At 42.1% G+C, this 16,212-nt stretch overlaps 1 protein-coding gene across 4 annotated transcripts in view; it reads right to left on the bottom strand.

Moving 5' to 3' along the window:
• Positions 1–14,848, bottom strand: part of KIAA0319 (KIAA0319 ortholog) — an 89,257-nt gene extending 74,409 nt beyond the window's left edge. For 3 of the 4 annotated variants that reach the window (XM_038389384.2, XM_038389386.2, XM_038389387.2), the window contains exon 1: positions 14,517–14,847. The gene's annotated coding sequence lies outside the window, so the exon portion shown is untranslated. Of the gene's footprint in view, positions 1–14,516 lie in introns of all 4 variants that reach the window. The other variant, XM_038389385.2, reaches the window with a different exon arrangement.
• Positions 14,849–16,212: the final 1,364 nt, after the last annotated feature.

Below are 16,212 nucleotides of genomic sequence, written 5' to 3'. Positions count from 1 at the left end.
AATTTCTTTGGAATGTTTCAACTGTTTTTGAGAATAACATTAGGGAAAAACAGGAAGTTTTGCTAACCTTAACAATTTTTCCAACTTAAAAAAACCCCAGCACCCTGGGGTTTGAAACAGAAACTTGAAATCTGGCAGAGGGATAGGTTTCTAGAGTCAGAGAGATATCTTTTTCTGTACCAGTAAAAATCCATCCAGAACTGGACAAGTCATAAGCCACAGAAAACTGCCATTTGCGCCTGTGCAAAAGAACTTATTAGGAGCTTGATCCTAAAATCCAGCATCTGGGCATGCTCTCCACTTCTCACTGATTTCCTGAAGCAGTCCCACAAATCAGATGTATCTCTTTAGGATGGACTGGACGAATATGCTCCTCTGGCCTAGGGGAAGGTGCATTGGGCTGGGAATCAAAACATAACAGGGTCAACTTTCACTTCTTCTGACTGGCATTAATAATAAGGATTGTGAAGTATACAGAGTTATTAAGCAAGGCCTTATACCCTTGCCCCCAAAAGGAGGCAAGTATCAGTTCCTTCATTTTACAGAAGGAGTAAGTAAGGGTTCCACAAGGTCATATCGGGCAGAACTGGGAATAGAATTTGGTCTCTAATACAGAAGACCCAAGACTTAGCCACTTAGCTACACAGCCTCTCATAAATAATATGCCAATTCTAAAATGGCTTCAAAATGGAGTTCCTCCTGTATACATAACCCATTGTTTCAGTGTACTATATTCACCCTTTAGTGGCTGGTTCACAGAGGTTAACAGCTTGATGCTGATGCCAACTAATATAGATATTGCTTCAGCAAAAAATTATTAATATATTTGCACTGTTGAATCTCTTGGGTTCAAACCCTACTCATGATGCCTGTGGAACATGGGGTCATTTATACGATAGAATTTGTATTTTTCTAGAAAATGAGGTTTTTATAAACCTACATTACAAGTATGAAAGTAAAGTGTCAAAGATAAGCATTAAAAAGGCGACAAGCTTAATTTCACCCAACTTGCATATGCATTATGATACAGACTGTTTTTACCGTACAGGACGCCTGCCTCATTCAGTGCTTTTTTCTGATGACAGGTAACTATTTTTATTTACCTTCTATGTAACAAATCACCAAAGCCTGCTCCCACTGAAGTCAATTGCAAAACTACCTTTGATGTCAATGGGAGCAATATCAGATCCAAAATGTGTATAATGCAAATATTTAGAGTACAGCCTTTTCTCCATTAAAAAAATAGAAAACGTCTTTAAAAATAATAATGACTTTAAATGTCTAAATTACATTAGGGCCCATGAATACTCTCCAGAGGGAGGCAGGGTGTAGCTGTGGGGAAGGATTCTGAGGTTAAGCAAGGTTTCAGAGTAGCAGCCATGTTAGTCTGTATTTGCAAAAAGAAAAGGAGTACTTGTGGCACCTTAGAGACTAACAAATGTATTTGAGCATAAGCTTTTGTGAGCTACAGAGCTGTAGCTCACGAATACTTATGCTCAAATAAATTTGTTAGTCTCTAAGATGCCACAAGTACTCCTTTTCTTTTTGAGGTTAAGCAAATTCTGCAGACATGTGCCACTAAAATGTAACTATTTTCTTTCACAGGAATGCCATGTATCCTCACCTCTCTGATTTACCCCACGATATTACACTGTCTAAATACAAGTGACATCAGACACACTACATCAGAGCTTAAAGAAAAGGAGTACTTGTGGCACCTTAGAGACTAACATATTTATTTGAGCTTAAGCTTTTGTGAGCTACAGCTCACTTCATCGGATGAAGTGAGCTGTAGTTCACGAAAGCTTATGCTCTGAGCTGTAGCTCACAAAAGCTTATGCTCAAATAAATTTGTTAGTCTCTAAGGTGCCACAAGTACTCCTTTTCTTTTTGCGAATACAGACTAACACGGCTGCTACTCTGAAACCTGTCAAAATACATCAGAGCTTGCTTACCTTGATGTAGATAAATCAATAAATGCATATATATAAAAAAAAATGATGTGGATGAAAAGTCTGGTTTAAATCAACAAAGCCAGGGGATCTGGTATTATAGCTGAATCTGTCCTGCACTCACACATCACAAAGCCTTTTTATTTTCATAATGATGTGAACAGAGAAGATAATGCTGCCGGCATTAACTTTGAATTTTCTTGGCTTTCATCGGCTTAAGTCAGACCTGTAATCTTATTCACATTTCAGAGAAAGAACTGCTCAAATTGGACTGTATGCAAGTTTATATGACAGTAAAAATATATATTGCCTTACATTGAAAACCACTTTTTTTTTTTTCTGAGCCAGCTTTCAGCTTTGCTTGAGCCAAATGGAATTCTGTATCTGGCAGCCCAAGAGAAACATTTCCGCTTCATGATTTTTAACATGCTTAGCAGCAGGGCAGACCCCCAGCACCAGACTGTTCAGAGGACAAAAAACAACAAACAACAACAACAACTCAATTTCTCCCAGAACCTTTCTCTGTATTTCAATCCTCCAGGGTTTTAACATATTCTAAAATCATTTTCCCTGTTAGAGAGAGAAAGGGACCAGCCAAGCAATAACACATTAACATTCCCTGCACATAAAAGTTACTCCAGGGTTAGAACAATAAAAAATTGTACAGACCGGATTACCTAGATCAGGGACTACATCTAAATACTTGGTCTGCACAGTGGTGAATATAGCATAAGGCAGCATATCCAGGCTCTATCTTCCTCTCATTGACATTAGTGACAAAACTCCCACTGGACTCAGTCAGGCCCATACAGGAAAGCTCAGAATCTTCAAATGTAGCTCACTGTTGGTACTCATGGTACTTGCATCAGCTGTGAGAACATTTCACCTTCAAGGTAAAATAATCAAAGACTGGAAAGAGTGTGTGGTTAGGATAGTCACTGAGCAGCTCTGGAGAAATGCAGACTAACCACCAGTGGAATGACAGGACGATGAATACCTTGTTTGTTAGCAACAACTTTACTCCTGGAGGAATTCTGCGCCAAAACATTAAAAATTCTGCAGACAATATTTTAAAATTCTGCAAAATTCTGCAAAATTTGTCAAAACAACACAATATAATCATGCTAGTTTCTATTATTTTGGTAATTTATTTAAACTATAATACAGTGGATGGAGAATGGAAGTGGGGAGTACTGACAAAAATCCCCAATCCTTCTTCCTGCAGCTAGATTTGACCCTTTATTTCTAGTTATTAGTCAACAAAGATATGCAGCCATATGCTCGGGGTTACATCATAGGCAACTGAAGAGCAAGTGAGGGCTGAGCAATCAAACTCACAATTTATATTGGCTACTGACCATCTCCAGAAAGGTCAGTAGCAAACAGTTCATGGCACACATTTTGATAGGAATTTTTTTCAGTCCAAAAATTTAGACCAGTTCTAATCACTAAAGCACCATAAGCATTTATAAGGCCATTCTGTCCTTTACACCACTCTGGCAATATAAAGGAACCTTAAAACTTTTACACCTATTTTATACTCCTGGTGGGAATTCACAAAGACAATGGGAACAATTCACTAAGCAGACAGACTATTACATTCTGCTCTGCCCCACGCCTACCTCCTCAGAAACATCCCAAAGCTCTGCCCCTCCACGCCAAGTGCGCCGCAATAGCAAGCGAGAGAGACAGTGTCTCTCTCTCTCTCTCACACGCATGACTGCCCAGCCCCCTCTCCCCCCAGCAGTAATTTACATCTGTACTGGCTGCCCCAGGTGCCCGAACTGACCTGCCTGAGCTGCAGGAGAGGGGCACATGACCGCTCTTGCAGCTTCCCTTTGCTTCCCCATCAGAAGTCATTTTTCTGTGGGGAAGCAAAGAAATCTGCAGGCGATACGAATTCTGTGAACATGCAGTGATGCAGAATTCCCCCAAGAGTAAACATCACCTCAGGGAGGATTTTCCACTGCCAGGAGCCCTGCATACTTTGGGTTATGCTGCCAGAAGAAGAACAGGTAGAAGTAATATCTTAAACTCTTCTCTTTTTTTTTTAAACTAGCCAGATTTCATGTTGATGATGTCCCTTCTCCAAAACAGGAAGATACAGTAAATGAAACCTCCAACTTATTAGACTGTCCTGATTTTTTAACAAAAAACAATTTCAAACTGAATCTTTCCATTAAATACAGCATTAAACAATCCTTCAAAAAAAAGGGTTACCCCAAGTAGAGCTGCTCCACCAATTGCACCATTACAGTAACCCCTGGCATCTCTGACTAACATAGAAGAGAAGGAAGAAAAAACGCGACAACAGCACTCACCCCTAGTATCACAAGGAAACTATCTGGGGAACAAGCAGGCATAATTCTAATGCCAAAGGATGGTGTAACAGTGGTAAACATTTCCAAACTTAGGTGTCTAATATTAAGCATCTAAATAAAGGAGCTAATGTTCAAACTATCCACAACTGCTGTTGAAGACAGTGAGATTTACTGGTGCTCAAAACCTCTGCAAATCAGCTCCCTTATGTAGATGCCTAACAATAGACACCCAGTTTTGAAAATGGGCTATATACAAAACCTTCTTTATGGCAACTCCAGTACATATCTGTGATTCTGATCCTTTCTCTGTTCAATTTGTATGGAGTTCTGTATGCCTTGTTTAGTAACTGCTGTAGGTTGTTATAGCCTAATTCTAGTCAATTTTGTCAGTCAAATTCAGAACTCCTACAAAAAATAATTATGTGGAAAAAAAAAAAACCACCCTACCCAGTTAAAAATACCCTATTACGTTGTACTGAAGGGTCACTTGTCTGTGTGATATGCCCAAACATTCATCACTGCTATCCAATGCAAGTAACACAGCTAAAGCAGAAAAGTAATGATTCATTTAAAGGGTCATTTTACTGTGCAATACTTAAGCAGATATGATAGCTACCTAAATAACAAATGACTTTGTTATGATTCCTGCGGATACAGCGAACAGCAAAGGAATTCCTAACAATGAGACACTTAAAAAGGTTACACATGAGCAGTTTACAGTTAAAAAAATAAAATAATAAAAAAATCAATGAACGGTGTAATTGCCCTAATGAAAAATTAAAGTGCCATTATCAGTGCCAGAATTCACACCACATTGTGACACATATGGTGACTAGAAACAAGTCAAACTCATTCAGGATTGCTGCCACTTAAATTGCAATACAGATATCATTTGCATAGCACTTAGTGTATGCACATGCCAGAGTACTTCATGCAATGTGGTAAAAATGAGCTGAACTCAATAAATGCATTAATAAAGACTCAAAGATGCCAAACATCTTAGCACTTTGAATCCTCACTTGGCATAAATCCTAGTCTTAGAAGGGAGGCACCTGAGGACAAAAACTGATGGATTGTTGTGATCAACTGGGACTGTAATCAACAGATCTTTTGGTTTCCACACATTCTTGATTTTTGTATGAAAATGGTATTTCCTATTAGTTCTCTGTATCATTGCTGAACATCCATTATGAAGGGGAATACAGTTGTCAATATCAAACTAGAGAGAAAAACAGGTTTCAAGGGATTGCTAATGGGACAATCAGCCTCAAAGACCTTGGTATGAATCCAGCTCATATTTGCAGTGCTGAAAGCCAGGACTGTCTGATGGCTGATCAGTGGCCTCTGTGATGAGGCTGCATGGACATGGTCTCAGTCCAATTCCTAGTGGATGTGTCCTCATCATAAAAAGCAATCACTACAACTGGCTACCTCCCTCATCTTAGAGGCCAAAGTCTGAATGAGGATGGAGAGTGAACTACCCTTTCATATCAGAGGTCTTGCAGGTCAGATTGGGACACATTGGTGGGACAGGGCAAGGGAAGTTTGCACTGCTGCTTCCCATCCTGTGCATGAACAGAAAGTATCAGTCTCCAAGACTGATACTTTTCATGAGCACTGAAATAAAGAGAAAACATATATGTTTATATAATTCACATTATATATATATATATAAAAATCTGAATTAAGTAGTGTTTTAATAAATATATATATATAAATAATATTGCATATATTATATATTAAAATACTATCTCTGATCAGATTAGCTCAAATTATTAATTTTAATAGTGTTTTAATATATGTATTTGATTAGTGTGTGTGTATATATATATATATATATATATATATATATAAACACATTACCTCTGATCAGATTAGTTTAGATTATTTTTGCACTTCTTTTGGTGTGCTTTTATATTATCAAAATGGTTTACATGGTCTTTTATTAAATGCAATCAAAACTTCACTCTTAGGGACACAGACTAAGTTGCAGCGAAGATCATATTTTTACAATCAAGTTTTAAGATCTTAAAAATAAAAACAAGTTACTCAATTATGCCAATTCTCATGATTTCATCACGAGTCTCATGATTTTTGCTATTTTTCTTAAAGTCCTATTTCCAGAAGTCAAGAGAATCTTAGCCTTTATTAAAAAAAGAAAAAGAAAGTTTCTAGTCCTCATGGTTGCGGAGAAAAGTTTGAAAACACACACCCTAAAGACTCAAAATTTAGAAGGCAAATAAAAAGAACCCAATACTTAGTATCTTTTAAAAATAAAATCTAGGGGATGAAATCCTGGTCCCATTCAACTTCAACAGGACAGGATTTCACCTATAATTTTTAAGCTAATGTCATGATTTTTGGAGCCCGACTCATTTGAACACTTAGGGCTGGCAATACTGTTATATAATGTCTGATTATGACCTAAAGAACACCTCAATGCTAATTGGCAAAGGGTTCACTGATCTGTAACAGTAACTATTGACAGGCCTTACAAACTCACCACATCTAACACATTGTTTTCAAAATACTTATCCAAAGAGAGTCAAAAAAGTCTCTAATAAAAACTTACAATATCATACTAATCCTAATTGTTATGAGATGTATGGATGGATGTTATTTAAGGAGTTGTGTATATATACACACCGGAACATGTGTTTTAAAGTCTGAATCAAAGCAGGGATGTCAAGCAGGTTTTGACCAGACTAAGGATGTATATTCACCTGTGTGCCTGGGGTCACATGTAAAATAGGCATTGTAAGCCAACACAACGACTGTTTGCACGACATTAACATGCGGATGTGAAGGCAACATGGAGCCAGCACCCGACAAATAAACCATCCTGACTCTGGGGACAAAACAATGAACTGTGGGGGATATAAGGAGAACGCAAAAGAACACATCTTGATCCTTCACTGAGGAAACAAAAAGAATAGCGTTTTCTGCATTCATGAAAGGGGGATCCCCAGCCATGTTGGTTGGGAGACGCTGGGAGATTGCTTTAGGTGAGAGAAACTACTTCAGACAAAGGTTTATTCTGTTAATGTTAAATTTGGACTCTAGGAACAGTGTTATACTTTTTGTTTTATATGTAACCAATTCTGTTTCCATTTCTATCCTTACTCACTATCTCTCAAATCTTAACCTCTGATAAACTGATGATTGTTTTCACTATATCTCAGTGCTGTGATGTTATATTGGAGCTGATCCTCATTTGAATAATAAAAGCTGGTGTGTTCACTATTCCTCTGGGGACAGCTTACCTGGTAATTTCTGGTTTCAGAGTAGCAGCCGTGTTAGTCTGTATTCGCAAAAAGAAAAGGAGTACTTGTGGCACCTTAGAGACTAACAAATTTATTAGAGCATAAGCTTTTGTGAGCTACAGCTCACTTCATCGGATGCATTTGGTGGAAATGTACCACCAAATGCATCCGATGAAGTGAGCTGTAGCTCACAAGCTTATGCTCTAATAAATTTGTTAGTCTCTAAGGTGCCACAAGTACTCCTTTTCTTTCTGGTAATTTCTGAGAGAGTCCAGACAGAGCACATAGGGATTTGAGGATTGGGGTGCACCTATTGTTAACCAGCAAGGCAAAGTAAGGTCTGGCAGAGCTCTGAGGAGACTGTTAGGGTGAAAGCTAACTGATTGGTGGTATCAGGGAGCTCACACCCAGTTCAGCCCAAGCAAAACTTCCTCTCACCAAAGGCAGGTGAGTGATAAGGTGACTCACAGTACTGGGCACACTGAGGAAGCATCATACCAATCAACTACTTATTTGCAACTTACTCTTTGACTGACACTTTTTGACTGACACTCCATTACCTGCCAAGGCCAAAATGTTCAAAAGTGGTCACCGATTTTGGATGCCTGAGTTTGTGAGCACCCCATTTGAGACTCCTAGACCCTGATTTTCGGAAGCGCTGAGCACCCAGAAAATCAGCGGGCGAGTGTCCCAAAATTGAGGCATCTAAAAATCACACACTTTAGAACATTTTAGCCTGAAAGATAGTGATCACAAAACCAAAAGGCAAACAGCTCTATTTTCTGGTTCAGTTTGCGGTGTCAGCAAGTTGAGAAAATTCTGGCTTTTACTTTAAAATTGTATTGGCAATAATACTACACACATTGATGGAGTTTACATATGAAACACTTCTCATTAAAATTTCAGTTTTACTGAAGAAGTTTTCTGGTAATTTTAAATTTTAAATATAACAGTGAGGTTATCATTTTTATGAACATAAGATGTTTTATGTCATTTTTATTATTTGAGAACATGTCAGATAACATATAGCTTGATCAACAAATATGAGAAGCCGCTTTTTGGTATTCAAGACCATATGCACCTGTCAACTAATGAATACTCCTAATTTTAGGGCATTGATATTTTTATATTAAGGGAGTGCACTGAAGGATTCAGGTTGTAAAATACAGACTCTGAAGTTACATAAGTACTTAAATATACATACTTATTATAGTCTTCAATGGCCAGTCACAGTCTGATTAGCTGAGACAGGCTCATGTGACTAAGTTTAGATTACGTCCTATTGCCCGCATAGCTGATTAATTATATTTGACGCTAAAAATATGGACCATCTAGCCCAGGGGTGGGCAAACTATGGCCCGCGGGCCATATCCGGCCCATCGGACCTTTTAATTTGGCCCTCAATCTCCCGCCGGGGCACAGGGTCAGAGGTTTGCCCCACTCCTGCGCTCCAGCTGGGGAGCAGGGTCAGGGGCTTCACCTGCTCTGCACGTGCCGCAGCTCCCGGGAAGCAGCCGGTATGTCCCCACTCCAGCTCCTACGCAAAAGGGCAGCCAGGGGGCTCTGCATGCTGCCCCCACTCCAACCCCCGCCCCTGCAGCTCCCATTGGCCACAGTTCCCAGCCAATGGGAGCTGTGGGGGGCGGCGCCTGTGGACAGGGCAGCGTACAGAGCCCCCTGGTCGTGCTTCTGCATAGGAGCTGGAGGGGGGACCTGTTGCTGCTTCCAGGAGATGCTTGAAGTAAGTGCCACCCGGAGCCTGCCCCCCTGCCCCCCCCCGCCCTGCAACCCCCTGCCCCAGCCCTGATCCCCCTCTCACCCTCAGAACCCCTTGATCCCAGCTTGGATCCACCTCCTGTACCCCTAAACCCCTCATCCCCAGCCCCACTCCACAGCCCACACCCCTTGCTGGAGTCCTCATCCCCCCATACCCCAAAACCCCTGCCTCAGCCTGGAGCCCCCTCCTGTACCCTGAACTCCTAATTTCTGGCCCCACCCCAGTGCCCACACCCCCAGCAGGAGCCCTCACCCCCACCACATCCCTACCCCTGATTTTGTGAGCATTCATGGCCCACCATACAATTTCCATACCCAGATGTGGCCCCCCAGGACAAAATGTTTGCCCACCCCGGATCTAGCTAATGATGGAGATTGAGTCAAATGATCTGGAGGAGAAAAGACTCAGTACAGGACTGCTTAGATATTGCAGGGCACTATCAGCAAAAACAAAATCCTGTAACTTAGACATGTATACTTATTCTATCCATAGTTCCTTGCAGCTGGTTTTAGACATGACTCCTGTCTCAGTGGGATTTCACACATACCTTTCCAGCTCTGAGTCTGAGTATGGACAGAGGAAGAGAGATTAGATACATTACCTTGGCAAAAAAGTTTATTTGCCCACTCAACCAGGGCAAGTATGTTTTGTTTCTCTTTGTTATAAGTAAGTAAAATATCACTATGATATTCATTATCGCCAGTTATCCTGGTAAAGGCTAGAGAAGTATATCTCATGCCTGTGGTAGTAAATCTTCTGACAGTTTTTCAAAGCTAAGATGGACAGTATTCCCCATCATCCCAAATCTGGAACATGAAACACAGTATGGAAAATGACAGGTTTCAGAGTAGCAACCATGTTAGTCTGTATCTGCAAAAAGAAAAGGAGTACTTGTGATACCTTAGAGAGTAATTTCAGAGTAGCAGTCATGTTAGTCTGTATTCACAAAAAGATAAGGAGGACTTGTGGCACCTTAGAGACTAACAAATTTATTTGAGCATAAGCTTTCAAGAGCTACAGCTCACTTCATCGGATGCATCCGATGTATTAGTCTCTAAGGTGCCACAAGTCCTCCTTTATTTTTAGTATGCAATGTGCTCCACGATCAGATTGCCTGAAAGAGTAAATCACATCATGTGCAGTTAATAGAGGGGTGGGCAATTGGCATGGAGCCTGCTGGTCCTAGGACATTTTGCAGTTTATGCAAAGGCTGCAAAACTATAATAAACGTGGTCAAGTGGATAAGACAGAGGACATGAAGATATCCATGGTGACCAGGGCTTGATTGACAGGCCACACATAACGCACCAGCCCCTACCAATGAACAACACAGCATGGCAAAAGATGTGCCCCACATGTAGGTAATAAGCAGTTCCAGTAGTGGCCTCAGAGACGTGGTAAAATACCAGTAGGTTTCGGGAAGTGCTGTAGAATGAACTGAAGATTAATTTGATTCCACTGGCACCGGTGCTGCATGGCAGGAGGAGAGGCATATCACAACAGCATTCTGAGGGGCAAAATGGAGAATATGTGGGTTTTCAGAGGTTAGGCAAGGAAGCAGTTGATCCATACAGTCATTCAACTGGAGCAAAAACAACAGTCATATCATAAACAGCCACAGGCATGCAGGGTTAACAAAAGTGTTTATCTGAAGACAATGAAGCTAAAGGAAGGACTATCCACAGGTACAAATCACACAGCACCATAACCAGAGATGGGTGTGCCCTGGGCAGTGATTAAAAAAGGAACTTCTTTTAAAACTCAAAACATAATTAACCTGTGGAACTCACCGCTACTTTATATAATGGGGCAAAGAGTTTAGTCGTGTTCAGAAGGGGATTAGACATTTGTAAAAATAACAGGAATATATGCCATAAAAATAGATAAGGATACAAATTATCAAGGAATAAGCCAACCACTAACTGCCTCAGTTGAGGAAGGAACTTTTTGCATAGACATATTGTCTATTATGGGGGCTTTGTACCTTCCTCTAAAGCATTTGGTACTGAACACTGTAGGACACAGGATATTGGACTGTTGTCCTGATCCAGTACGGCAATCCTTATGATCCTAATAAGGACACAGATGTAGTAATAATACCAAAATAATCAACTACACCACACCATGTAAAGTTACATACCTTCAGAAAATAACATTCTATAAGCAATGCTCAGGCAGTAAACATGCAATGGAACCATCAGCAATGCCCAGCATAACCAACAGCTGTGCCTGCCACATTATCCAAATGGATAGCTTCTCTCCCGTGATGAGAGAGGCCATGCATAATGAGAGCTCCACTGGATACATAGCAATATTAAGACACACAAAGTAGCACTGATAAAGTCACCAGTAGACATGCATCCCACACAGTTGATAAGGGAATCACACACAACCAACAGAGATAAGACAGAATTGCATCCAGGCATTTTCCCTGTGGAAACTAGGGCATCCAGTGGCTGTTGCTTTATTCACTGATTGCGTGTCCAACACTCATTTTGGGGGAGGGTGGGGAAGGATAAACTGCCAGGGTGCTTTCGAGAATATACCCTTGTTCCTTAGGTCATACCCCTTGTAGGATTGATCCTACACTCACTGAAGTCTGTGGCAAAGCTCCCATTGACTTTAATGGTGTAGAATTAGGGCCTTACTATGTCGTCCTTTCCTTTGCTCTCAGGGATAGCACTTCACCCCAGGGCGTTGTGTGTATACTCTATTCCTCTCACTTACACCACCCTTTCACACAATTTGCCCCATCTCCCATCCTTTGTGAGGTGTGCAGCTCTGCACACATTGTCTAAGCTACTAAATTAATCTTTCCCTTTTTTACAGGAAATATTGAGTATGAAAAATGAGTGTGGTACAAGGTTAATAAGAGATTACAATTGTCCTGAGGCAGGTCAAAAATTATGGAACATCCACTTGAATAGTCAACCCCACAAATGAAAAAACTAATGAAAATGAATGGGCATTATGCAAACAAGAGGAAAATATTTGTGCTACTATATATATATTTGTGCTAGTAGTTGAAAGCCTATGCCGTTGCACAGGTGTAATTTTTTACACACAACTTATCATAAAGTTGTGTGTAAAAAAGCCAAAAATGGCTGAGAACTTAAAACTGGACAATAACAGACCATGGATCTCAGTGATGATTGAATCACGGTGATATTCTACACAAAACAAGTTGTCCTCTATGCTTGTAGCTATTTCCATTGATTAACACTGACTCTACAGACCTTCTAGGCTTTGGGGTTATTGTGTCTGCTGGCTGTGTTGATTTGTGTCTAGGGGGGTTGTGCTGGGAGATTTGTGTAGATAGCATTTGGGCACATGGGTGTGGCAGCTGGGCCAGGTTATCCATCATCTGGGCAGTCTCTCATACAACCAAAGAAATGGTTGCATTTAAATTAGCTATAGAATAACGCTTGTGATTGGTTAAATTACCTCTGCTATCACAATGGTCTAGGATTCTGGGCATGCATAGATACATGCCTTACTGTAGCTGGAAAACGCACAGGGGTAATTCGTAAAATCAAAATGGCTGAGAACTTAAAAATTGGACAGTAAATGATAGTGAATCAGAGTGATGGTTCAGTCTGGTGATGCTCTGAACAAAAGCTGCTCTCAGCCGTGCTTGTAGTTGTTTCTATCACTTCACGCTGACTGTACAGACATCATAGGCTCCAGAGTGACACACAAAATAACAATCCTGGATTTTTATTACATGGATTACAGTTATGTTGCTCAGGGTCAGGCCTCTTGTGCTAGATGCTGTACAGAGATAGGATACAGTCCCTGTCCTGGAGAGCTTAATCCATAAATGGCTTGGATTGTAAATTCCTCAGGACAGGGACAGGGACTCTATCTATCTATAGATAGATAGATAGATGTGTATTTGTACCGCATCTAGGAGAAGAGACTTGGTCAGCACTACTGTAATACAAGTAATGCACACACACATGGATTGGGAGAAGAAGAAAAATAGGCTTGTGTTGCATTTAATTTCCAACCCACCTTTTCATCTATAGGTTGTTGATTTAGACTGTATGCTCTTTGGGGCAGAAAAATGTTTTCTGTGTTTGTAAAGCACTTAGTATTTACACAGCACCCAAACTCTGCTAGTAATGAAATTATTGATAAGGATTTTTCCTTAGATTGCAATGGGATAAAACATTTCACTTAGAAAATATATAAGTGCTCACCATAACGTAAATACATGTTTACAACAAAAGCATGCACTTCAGTAGCAAATTACTAATTTCCATAGGCTCTGTAACTGTAACATTTGCAATACTGAGATTTCTCAGCTCCATCACATCTGCATACTTCCAAAGCAACATTTGAAAGAGACTTTTCCATTTTTGACCCTTTTTAATCTAAGTGGAAATTGAAAAGAAATGCCCTCACTACAGCAGTGAATCCATATTAATTGTTTTTCTTCCTAGTCCAACATGTGGTACACATTTGCCACATACATTATGGAAATAAAACATTACTAACACTGAGCAATTGCTATAGAATTCCTTTATTTTTTCAAATGACCCTCTCAGTCATATAATAAAACCACTTTGTCCAGTATTTCTTTTCTTATTATAGGCATTATATTGCTCTGTGCTAATTCAGCAAGAGGGGGCAGTTATTTTCCTAAGAGCAGAGAGTGAAAACATATTTGCTAAGGAGGATATATTTCCTTCCTTCCTTGATGCTGTGAGATGCTCAAGTGCAGCCAATTAGTCTTGGTGTTCAAGATCTAGACCAGTAATATAATTCTGAAATTTTTGGAGAGTGCAGACCATAAAATCACTTAAAGCTCTCAATCAATGTAGACTGGTTGTCATAATATATTTAACAAGTAATGCACATTTCCAGGCAATATATAGAGCAGGGGAGAACATCCATTCTCTGGCTGGGAAGTTATTGAATGTTTACAGCCAGAGGGGGATGGGGATGGGAAATTCCACAGTTTCCTAACCCTTTCAAATAAATAACTGATCTATGCAACAATTAGCTTGTGCAGCGCGAGGTACTTATTGCACAGCACCAACGCAGACCCAAACAACACTGAACGCACCCGCTCCCAAGCTCAAACAAGTGCTAGCATCTTTGTTGCATCTATTACATAGCATGCGAGGCATGCGTTGCATACAGGGTTAACTCGCTCTCCAGCACCTGTAGGCTAGCGGGGCAGGTTTGATGATCGTACCTGAGATTGCTGACGGAGATGCTGCTGCTGTCGCTTCCCCAGGGCCCGGCAGCATCCTTCACTGCCCCATCGATGGAACGGAAGCCAACCGGGAGGAGAGGCGTGTGCGCTGGGGGGGGGAGCGGTAGCAAGGCACCAGGCCAAGGTGCCTAATGTCTTCTTCCTGCTGCTGAATCAGGAAGCTGCTGCTGCCCGGATCCCCAGCGCGGCGGCGGCAGGGGCAGAAGCCAGACAGCAAGGGCGCTTCCTCCGTTCACCTTCCAGCGGCCGCCGCTGATGCTAAGGCCGCAGCAACCGCCCGGAGACGCCCCCTAGCGCTTTATCCCAGCCCTGCGCCAGGCAGCCCGGGCGGGGGGAGGGAGGCGCGCGCGCGGCAGGTTGCACAGGCCGCCCAGCCTGCGCCGCGGGGCGGGGCGCGAGACCAGAGCAGGGGAGGCGGGGCGCTGGGAGCAGAAGATGGAACCTGTCGCGGGCTCGCGCAGTAGCGTGTCACGCTCCCGCCCAGAGCGACCTCGGGGCCCTGCGAAGAGCGGGTGGGCGTCTCGCCGTGCTGCACGCTTTGGGTCCCCGGCGCAAGAAGCGGAGGGTCTCTGGGCGGGGAGCGGAAGAAGGGTGTTCCCCGCAATAAAGCAGATGTTTAAAAATAAGGTCGATGATAAGCAGCAGATGTGGATGCAGATTCCCAGCTTCTCAAAGGTGGGGAGTTGGTCCCGCCCAAGAGAAAGAGGGCAGCTGTAACTCCCTCGAAGTCCTGGGTCTTCAGACCTGCTGGGATATTGATTCAGAGGCATCTCTGCTTAAAACTGCACTTAGGCTAACAGTCAGGTTGCACTTTTCCTCCAGGGAGCTCAACCCCCTTTCAAAAGTGAACAAATATTATTCTTCCCATTTTACAGATGGGGACACTGAGGCACAGGGCAGTGTATGGCATGACCAAGGCAAAGCTGGGAGTAATACCCAAAAGGCTGGTTTCCCAGGCCCCTGCTCTATCTGAAAGCACAAAAGGGAAGTGTCAGTGTGACAAAGATGGGTTTTAAAAGATGCTTGCAAGCAACAGAGCTCAGTCTGCAGCAGACAACCATCAAAGCCAGTGTGGGCTGAAAGGAAGGGAAACTGTCATGGTGATTATCCCCCATCTGCAAGCTGGGTTCAGGTCCATAATCCCAGGGCTGGTGTGAGCAGAGAGGTGCCAACCCTGCACATTTCAGTTCATGGAGAAGTGGAAGTGGAATGAACACTGCTGGTTTGCTGGGAAGCTTAAATACAAGGGACTCAAAGCTCAGGGGGACCCTTAGTTCTATATCTTCTTTCCCCACAGCAGCCCTAGCAATACCTCTTTACCACCGCTGCCTTCAAGGAGAACAGGGAGGCTTCCTCCCTAGGTCTTCAGGGTCTGGGAAGGAAGTGGGAGAGGGGTTAGTGGCTGTGCTCCTCCACCTTGTATCTTCTGCTAGTGTCAGCCAGGCAGAACAATGTCTTCCTCCATGCCCAGGATTTTTTGGGGAGTAGGGGGACAAGAAAAAGGCCTGACCTCCCCTTGTTCCTATACACACACACTCTCCCTCCCCCAATGCACTGCTACACTACACTAAGCCCAGGGGGGAATAACTAGAACATAGTTGTCAGGGGTTCCCACAGTTTGCTTAGTGTAGCAACAACTACAAGAGGACATTGTCTTCCTCTCCTGCTGCCCTTT

This window comes from Dermochelys coriacea, chromosome 2 (genome assembly GCF_009764565.3).
Source record: "Dermochelys coriacea isolate rDerCor1 chromosome 2, rDerCor1.pri.v4, whole genome shotgun sequence".
NCBI classification, from domain to species: Eukaryota; Metazoa; Chordata; order Testudines; family Dermochelyidae; genus Dermochelys; species Dermochelys coriacea.
Note: the sequence above shows the minus strand (reverse complement) of the source record. Positions and strands in the feature narration are given on the sequence as shown.